The sequence below is a fragment of the Pinus tabuliformis genome, chromosome 9 (genome assembly GCF_031772625.1).
Source record: "Pinus tabuliformis cultivar Carrire ecotype Pingquan chromosome 9, CPIR1, whole genome shotgun sequence".
In the NCBI taxonomy this organism is placed as follows: Eukaryota; Viridiplantae; Streptophyta; class Pinopsida; order Pinales; family Pinaceae; genus Pinus; species Pinus tabuliformis.
This window is the reverse complement of record NC_142307.1, coordinates 1,350,142,515-1,350,152,280: the sequence shown is the minus strand read 5'-3', so window position 1 is coordinate 1,350,152,280 and position 9,766 is coordinate 1,350,142,515. Positions and strand designations below refer to the sequence as shown.

Here is a 9,766-nt window from a genome sequence, read left to right as displayed (position 1 = left end):
CACTACCCCGTCCCTGACGTCACGCCGTTACGGTCGACGAGTTCCGACTCGGTTTACCGTGGTATAGCGGGTGATTCGAACATTCTCTGGGTCGCAGCTTCTCTCGCCCGGATTCGAGATCGGGACCTCGGGCGCCGCGGATCGATCGGGCCCCGGTGGCCGGCGGGCCGGCGGGACGGGGTTTTGGCACCCGGCTGCTGCTACTGCTAGCTGGTTTGCCTTGCTGCTTTGGCGTCAACGTCAATTGACGGACCCGGGGGGGGGAACTTTTTTTCATTACGAGGGAAGGGCGGACGCCTGACTCTGACGTTTAGGGTTTGAAAGCATGTGTGGTGTCAGAAGGCGGTAAAAAAAAGGTTGGGGGGGTTTTAATGGATCGTGGGCACTAGGTAGCCGGCCGTGCCGGTCTCTGATCCTCGCGACTGCGTAAAATTTTGATTGATTGATTGAAGGAACAGTCTTGTTATTATTATTATTACTGGAGTTCGCAAAACCAAAGCGCTGGGGTTGGTGTGTGCCAGAGTCGCGTTTTTTTTGTCTCGATGGTTGTCGTCTTTTTGGGGTTTTGGAGGGCGAAGCAGAAAGGGTTTATGGCGGAGCGCATCGAAAGTTTTCGGCGCAAGTATTTTTGTTTGATTCTTGCTTTGTTTATGCTAAATATTTGATGTTGTTTGCTAAATTCCAGATCGAGCCCGATCTATGTTGGTTTATTGAGCGCCTCTGCTAATTTTCTGAGGTTGGTTAAGGTTAGAATTTCGCGCTCTGTTTTGGGTTTATGATTTTAGGGATAAAACGCTAACGGCAGTTACGAAGAGGCGAGAGCGAGAGCATTTTTATGAGAGGTGTGCCAATCGCTGCAAATTGTGCATGTAATTAAACCTGAAGTCTGGTATGTAAAAGAGGAAAGAAGGGCTAGACTGAAAGTTGCAGTGGGTAGGAATTGTTTGTAGAGAAATGGAGTTGGGTGATCATGACGGTGACATGGGGGGGATGGCATTGCCCATGCTCTATGGCGGCTCTGCTCCCAACATGATTCATGATTCGTCGAAGCTGAAGCCGGGCGAGAATGGCACCGCCGGTACCGGCACCCCCACGCCCACTGACGAGACTCGACCGTCGGACCATGAGCTACTGCAGCATGAGCATCATCTTCACCATCAGCAACCGCCGGGTGCTCATGTCAAGAAGAGCGTGAGATATCGCGAGTGCTTGAAGAACCACGCGGCCAGCATAGGTGGCCACGCCATAGACGGGTGCGGGGACTTCATGCCCAGCGGCGAGGACGGGTCGCTGGAAGCACTCAAGTGCGCGGCCTGCAATTGCCATCGTAATTTCCACAGGCGAGAAGTGGAAGGGGAGCCCCCCTGCTATTTCTGCTACAGTCCCCGGGGCAGGAAGCGGCCGGGCGCGGGTCCACCGATGGCCCTTCTGGGTCTTCCTCCGGCGCAGCAACAACACCCGCTCAATGCGGCCCCGTTGGCCCTTCCGCCGACAAGCGCCCATGTTGTTCCCAGGTCGATGCTGCAGGGAGCCGGCGGCGACAACGATCAAGACGGCAGCAGCGGCATGAGCTATATGAACGCTTACGGTACCGGGGGAATGATGCCTATAGTGATGAAGAAGCGTTTCAGGACCAAGTTCAGCAACGAGCAGAAGGAAAAAATGTGCGCCTTCGCGGAGAAAGTGGGGTGGAGGATCCAGAAGCACGACGATGCTGCAGTGCACCAGTTTTGCATGGATATTGGTGTCAAGAGACACGTTCTTAAGGTCTGGATGCACAACAACAAGTCGCATATGCTGGCCGCCAAGGCTCAGAGATCAGAAGAACAATGCACCTCCCAATAATTTCACTTCGTCTTCCTTCCCTCTGCTTCCCCTTTCCATTAATTGAGGTGACTGCTATAGATCGCCACTCGGCTCAAGTGCAAAGACACTATAGTTACCTTTTTCTTCCCCCCTTCCCTCGAATGTGATGCACACCAAGGATTCTGATTTGAGCTCAGCCTTCTTTCATAGTCTACTCTAATCCCTAGAATTAGATTAATGTAACATAATGGGATCGCCCATGATTTCAAATATGTAATGTAATTCAAGTAGTTCTGGGCAGCTGCAGATCATCCCATAGTTAGTTTTACATCTAGACTTATTGGGATGCGCTCGTGAGGCTGCAGGTTCTTCTGAATTCCAGCCAGCCTGCAATTTGTATCTCCACCTTTACTCGAAAATCAATGGCAGATCTCTCACTTTGACGAAATATTGGCCATAATGTTGTTAATTGCAGAATATGGCATTGCAGAACGAATGCCGTTGTTTGGTTAAAGGATTCTCTGATAGCCCAAGTTTTATAATGGACTCCAATGATCTGTTTTCTTTGTTTGTTCGATATCCATGAATTAATTTTGTTGTGCAATTATGGTTGAAAAAATGCGGGCTAATGTTACAATAATCAGAATCCTAATGTATGGAATTCGAATTTGATGAAGAGAGCCTGGTGATGGGACCGTATCTCCATATATCGCTTTTTTGCTTTGTTCGTTTTGATAGTGGGGTCAATCCAGAAGCCAGTTAATCGGCCACCACAGAATCCTGTTGTGTCCCCCACAATGTCATATGTTTCTATGTGCAGGCAGGCCTTGAAGGCCTCGCCAGCTACAGCCACAAAGGAAATGTGTGTTGTTTTGTGAACAAGACAAAGATATGGAGCTATTATTGCAAAAAGCACAAATTGTGGGCAGAGGCCACAACCACCAGCAGATTCCAAAATTGAGATCAGATATTTTGTTGGAGTGTCTCTATCTTTCCCTCTGTCCCTCTGTCTTGGTGCCTTTTCTTGTTTCCTTATTTTGGCCGGGTTGGGGATCTCCAAGCAGTTTTTCCAGCTTCTTTGTTTTCTCTTCCTTGGCATACCAACACTGATTGCATTTCTCACAAGTACTGAAAACCAGCTGCGGTGGTGCCCACGGCCCATCACAAGTTATTGCACGAATGCGCCATCTATTTATTGAACCATGCATCATCCGTGTGTTTGCACTATCTGCGTGTCGCTGGCCCTACTCTGCGGCGCTTTATAATTGGGTCCCTTACCAATTGCAACTCAAATTCTCTCAATGTCCAGAGAGTTGAAATGAAAATTTAAGATATGGGATTCAGTAGCATTAATGAAAATTCAAATCAATTGAAATTGTATTGTTTTTCATTGTTCTTTGGATTAATCACATTGCAGTATTAATGAAAATTCGAATAAAAAATTGAGATTAAGATTGTTTTTTTAATTAATCACATCGTTGAAATATAATTAACCTTTAGAACTAGTTGAGAGTTTGCTTCATCACCATCTTGTTAAATCTTTATGTTTCTTCACTTCAAAAGTGAAGTATTAAAAAAAATTCAAATCAAACAAAACTGAAATTAAAATTGTCTTTCTAATTAATCACATCATTGAAATATAATTAACATTTCGAACTAGTTGACTGTTTGCTTCATCACCATCCTGTTAAATCCTTATGTTTCTTCCTTTTCTTTCTGCACGTTGGTAGCGTGCCTTCATCATTATGCACAGATGAGATGAACGATAGTCCAATGTGAAAGAAAGAATGTTGAGATATTATTTACAGTTACAACAACATATTCACATAATATTATCATTATGGGCACATGAGCAACTGCGGAGTAGGAAACATTCATAATTCAAATAATTTGATACGCAGGTCGCCTCTCAAACCACCACCAACAGTTGTTAATGATGGGCTACAGACTTCAATCCATAAATGCATTCCTTACTTCGAAGGAGGAATGTAAATGATCAATTTCTATTAATATTTTATGGAAACGGCCATGGTAATGCAATTTCAATGTGAAGAGTCAGTTTTCCAGTGCAGCAAATCTATTTCCCAACGGAAATAATAACTTATGGATCATTATAATTAACAATAGGGAATACAAAGTGGAAATGCGATTACAATATTTTATTAGATCATTGGGAGGGAATTTAGCATGAAAGTCAAGACCATTAAACATTAAATAAATATAGAAATACAGATGTTCCTGATACACCATTTTCTATTTAGTGTCAGGACTCCGTCTTCCATGAAGCCTTCAAGTTGTTATGAACTCATTGATCCCTTTCAGTGCCTTCACAAACATGTGATCCTCTATTGATAAAATAATGTAGCATATAATTATAATTATGCTAGTTTTTGTAAAATCACCTGCACTTGGGCACGCTTTTCATGTTATATTGTTGATTTGATTTTCATTTTATAAAATTTAAAATTGTTTTTTTATGTTAATTAAGACTTGTTTTCATATTGGCAAATATATTAATTATTTGAAATATCTTATAAAAGTAAAATTATGTTATTATTATATGAATTAGTTTTTGAATAGTCCACTTAATACTCATTGCACTAAGTGATGGTTACAGGGGTGATGATTTTTGAATAGTCCACTTAGCACTCATTGCATTGGGTGATGCTCACAGGGGTAAAGAAATGAGATTGAAACTAGTGAAAAATAAAAATAAAAATTAGCTTTATTCACTATATATATCGCATATTGATTGATAATTGGCAGCGTGTTCTTTTCATTTTATTTATTGGATATCATATTTTATTGATAGGATGGAAAGGGTATTAAGTTAATTATCTATATGGTGTATAGAGATGGAAAGGGTATTTAGTTAATTATCTATGGTGAATAGATAATTAAATTAATTATCTCTAGAAAATTAATAATGATGTTCAATTTAAATTTACAACATTTCGGGATATATAACAATGAATAATAATTATATCACCTCATTCAAGAAAAACAAAAACCATTATAAAATGAAGATATCTAGATTTTTTAATTAAACCATAATTAAAATTAATATATATAATTAAAATGTAGAAAAAAAATATAAGATTACAAATAATATCATAATGTAAGATTATTTTTACATAGAAATGAATATTTATATAAATACAAATATTTAGATGCATATAGTTATAAAAAATTATTTATAAATGAGAGGAATATAATTATTTATAAAATTGGTAGTTCGAATAATAATATTTTATTATTTTAAAGTTGAAAACTAAAATCAAAACCATAAATCCCCGAAGATCTTGAGAAACGTAGGTACAAGCATTGATGCATGGGCTATGACAGTGGGCATACGACAGAAGGATGAGAAGGTAGAGAATCTGCCCTCCCACGTTACGTATCCAATTATGTTAATTATGTTCACGCGTACATGCAATATGGCAGCATGGGGAAGACAGTGGAAAAAAGGAAACTTAATGTAGTAGGTGGCAAGAGGCCCGAGTTATTGTGAGAACACAGGAGCGGTGATAGAATGTTCAATGGCGAATGTTGTCTTTCGGTGGGTGGGTGTCAGGCTTCCGGAGGAGGCAGAGAGGTGGCGTAGGCTGAGGCACTAGAAATTATGAGGGCCATGGCATCTTTGAGAAAATAGTTCGCCATCTGGTGCGGGGGTAAACTAGTTTGGCTCATGCTTTGTGTCCTTTTTCATTGGCATTGGGTTGTTCACCAAGCGGATAGCCTTTGCCCCCACACTTATCACTATAGGGACAATGGTTTGCAGTCTCTTCAGACAGGGCGATCATTTATGTGGTGTCTGCTCTATGTACAACTGCCTTGGTGTTATGGCTTTGTCTCTGCCTGGGCCAACTCTTTTTTTTCGAGGGTGCATTTTGGTTTGGATACTGGTTCTTATTGTCTAGGTTTGAATAGTGAAAGCTTGGGCTGAGTGTGGAGAGGTTTTCTTCTCGGAGCTGGGTAGTCCTAGTGTTTTTGGGGTTCCTTTGTCCTTGGTGAGGGTTTGACGGAGGTTCGAGCTGAGGCAGTGGTGCCTGCATGTGCACGTCTAGAATTTAGGTGTTACTATTTTGTGGGGGTGGACAGTGCATAGGTCTCCGTCGGGTCCAGGGTATTGGTTGTGCCCTATTGCGTCCTTGTTATTCTGAAATTGGTGCTAGGATTCGGCCCTAGAGAAGCCCATTCTGTCTAAGGCTATCTTAGCTGCCAAATTGATCGAGTCTAGGTTATTCCTGTATGGTTACTATCATGAGATTGATTTTATATTGGTTTTATATATGGTTACCTTTTCAACTCATATTTTCAATTTATGTCCCTATGATTTTATGCAAATTTCGAGCGAGAGCACCGGTTGGATGTGGAATTTAATTTTTCATCCAAGGAGTACCCATGTTGCATACTTTCGTTGAACTCTACTACACAAAAAATGTAAAATACATGAAAAAGCATGACTGCAATAATGTTTTTTAATTTTTTTCACATTTTTTGTGGAGTAGGTTTCATCAAAAGTATGTAACATGGGTACTTCTTGGATGAAAAATCAACTTCCGCATCCAACGAATTCGCCCACTTGAAATTTGAATAAAATCATAAGGAGATAAATTGAAAATACAAGTTGAAAAATTAGTTTTTTATTTTTACCTTTTTACTCCAAAAATGGTGAATCATCCCCGGTTGTTGACACCATCATATTGAATCCTATTGATTCTAATAAAGTTTATTTTTGTTTTGAGGCCCATTTTTTACCTCAAAATTTCTGATGGAAGTCTTCTATTGGTGGAAGTGCTCCCCAATAATGGCTTGCAGATGACCACAAACTATGTAGCAGAAACTAAAGTATTCTATCAGTGGTGGTTTAAGGCAGGCCACCAACCAAAAACATGCTCATGGAGCATGACTCTGTCTCTAGCTACAACTTTGAATTTGGCTATGGATGAGTTTAGCTCTAGGCTTTGGTAGTTGGCTCTCATTCAGGTTGTGGCTCGAGCTCACTTGAATTGGCTTCAACCCTAATAATTGACCATTAATTCCCCCTGTCAGACATAAGGTGAGAAGATGAACAAATCTCAACCACAAGACATGTTAATACTCAATCTAGAACTATGAAGTATGAGTGAAATATCTTCTTTATTGTTGAAACCCATTTCCAAGAAGCGATCCACCCCAGGTGAATCTTCGTTCTTGCAGAACACTTGTTTCTAGAACATTTGTTTGAATGCTTAGTTATAACATTGCCTCCTTCCATATCTACCCACTTTAACTAGTTTGATTGGGGTAAACATGAGTTGAGGGGTTACTATGATAAGACTTAACCTCCTTTATGAACTTAAGGAAATGGAGTCGACAACTTAATACCTTACGGACTTCCCTCAGGTGCTACAAGACCTCCAGGAGCAACCCAACCCCTCCAAGTGTCTAGCCCCTGATTTAACTTTCTTTTTCACTGACCTAGAGCCTCAGTCGCTCCCTTGCCAAGGCCTCCAAGTGGATGAAACCCTCCAGTCACTCCCATAGGCCTGCTTCCCAATGACTATGGAATTTTCCAGTGAGTTCTATGCCAACTACCCCGAATTCTGAGCCACTTTTCAAAGCCAGGACTCAGGCCTCTGCCTAGAACTTAGTGAAAATTCTAGGAATGATAAATAACATAGAGACAAAGGTTCTAAACCAAAACTTGAACCAAGACTTGATGCAACCTCTCCCAACCAAGATTGACATTCCTTCAAACACATGGTAAACATACAACCTATAGGTCATGAATACATATCTAAGCATAGAAATCCGAAACTTATCTGAGGTTTAACAAGAAGGATCGATGCCTTCTCACACTAGTTGTCATAACATCATTTAGGTCATGCATCCATTAACCAGACATTCATTAATGAAAATGGGATAAGAGCCATTCTTAGATCTGTCAAGTAACCATGCTTATGACTAACATACAACCAGATAGATAGAAATGATAGAACAACCATTAAAACCACAAAATAACAAGTAAAATTTCTTATTACGATAAGAGAAACTTAGCTCTTATTAACCATATGCAAAAGCCAACCAAGTCGAGGACTTCCATGTACCACTCAACCATAGATTATGAACCAAATATTTCTTTCAACCAATCACCCTTGTGCCATATTCTAAACATGAATGTGGGATCTCAGGGGATAAATCAATCCATAAAAAACCAAGAGAATCTAGAGGTTAAACTACCTCCACCCTCACCATATCGTGATCTCAACTAAAATGGTCATGAGATCACAAACCAAACTGAGCTTGGATTCCTTAGAATTTCTTCATCAATGCCTTCAGGAGTTTTCCTATCTCCACCCTCAGGCCTTACTGTGTATCCTACCATTATTAGACAAGGGATTCCTAGGCCTTTGGTAATTTTCCTGAGACCACCTCACCCGGATCCAAAACCTTCTGGAAATCCAAAGCTCAACCAAGAAAGAATACCATCACACCATGACTATCCAGAAATGGCGTGGTAAGGTTGAAAACACTATCAAAACCCAACAAAATCCATGCCATCGACAAAAAATAAACCAAGTATACACACATGCATATACCATGCATGCCAAAACCAACTAGGAAATCATACATGCAATTTGTTACATGCAAGTATTCTTGCTGAAGCTTCTTGATCCAACCTTTCCTTGCTTGATCCTTGCTTTCCTTGTCCTTCCTTTGCTTATTTGTTTTTCGTTCTCTTCTGGGTTCTCTTCTCCTCTCTAAGACCAATTCCAAAACAAAACTAACAAAAAGCCACAAACTGATGCCCTAAATATTTTTTATCATTCATGCCTCTAATTTCTTCATTTTCCCCCTTTTGTCCTTCAATTTCCTCCTCACATGCAACCTGTGACCCTTCACCTCCCTTTTCTCCTAATTTCCTTTATTTTCATAAATAAATTTCCAAAAGTGTCTTTTTGGCTTTTTAATGTCTTCGCCATTACCTTTGCCAATTTCCCCTTAGCCATAAACACAACAAGTGATGCCCACTAGGATTCTTTGCCCAACAATAAACTTGGAATAAGTGTCCCTTGACCTTGGTCTTATTTTTGTCTTTATTAACTTTTATTACATGAACTTTTAACTTGGGGTTGTTACATTAGTACCTTTACGACAATGCTCACATGAGTGAAGATCAAAACAATGATATTTCACATGGCCAACTTGATTACAATGTTTTCATATGACAATATGTGGTTCTGGAAGAGGAGCAAGTGAAATTGAGCTACCTTGAAGAAACCCAACACTTTGAAACTTGATGGATTTATAGTTTGGAATACAAAAGGACACATCCTTATCATATCAAATGTCTAATGATGGGCTTGGGAAGTGCAGGTTGAACCTATGCATCTTCATGCAATTTTTCTTATGAAATGCACTCATTGATTTGATAAATTTCTAGTTGTTGATGGGATTTTGTCTCAAACTTAAACAAGGAATTGTTCTAAACAAAAACTAGTTCAGAATGATGACTTCTGTTGCAGCTCATCTTGCTATAGTTGTGATTTCAGATGCAAAAAGTAAATCTTATCATGTGCATTTTTCAAATAGGTTCAAATATCACAGAGAGTGTCCTTGATGATTTGGACTATGTTATGAACAATAAAGAGAATTAGAGTGCCTAACAATTTTAATAAATCATCTAGTTTGCCCATTTTCTCTAGATCAAGTAAATAAAGGGCGCTCTAACCAACTACGAATTAACCACTATCAAGCCTCTCTTTGAGCAAAATTTTCCCATGACGAACTTAATACAAAAGCAAAGTAGGTAAAACTAAGATATGTGCATCCAAGCAAGCAACTAATCAAGATACGGCAAGAGAGATGTAAAACAATGAAACTAGGATTTTCCAACCCACCACATAGTGGACCATGGAATTGGCCCCTCAAGGTAAGCCCAGCCAACCCACCACATAGTGGAGCATGAGAATTT

The 9,766-nt window shown here is 40.1% G+C and overlaps 1 pseudogene; it reads left to right on the top strand.

Annotated features, from left to right (window-relative positions):
• Positions 1-420: 420 nt before the first annotated feature.
• Positions 421-2,320, top strand: LOC149153507 (zinc-finger homeodomain protein 2 pseudogene; annotated as a pseudogene).
• Positions 2,321-9,766: the final 7,446 nt, after the last annotated feature.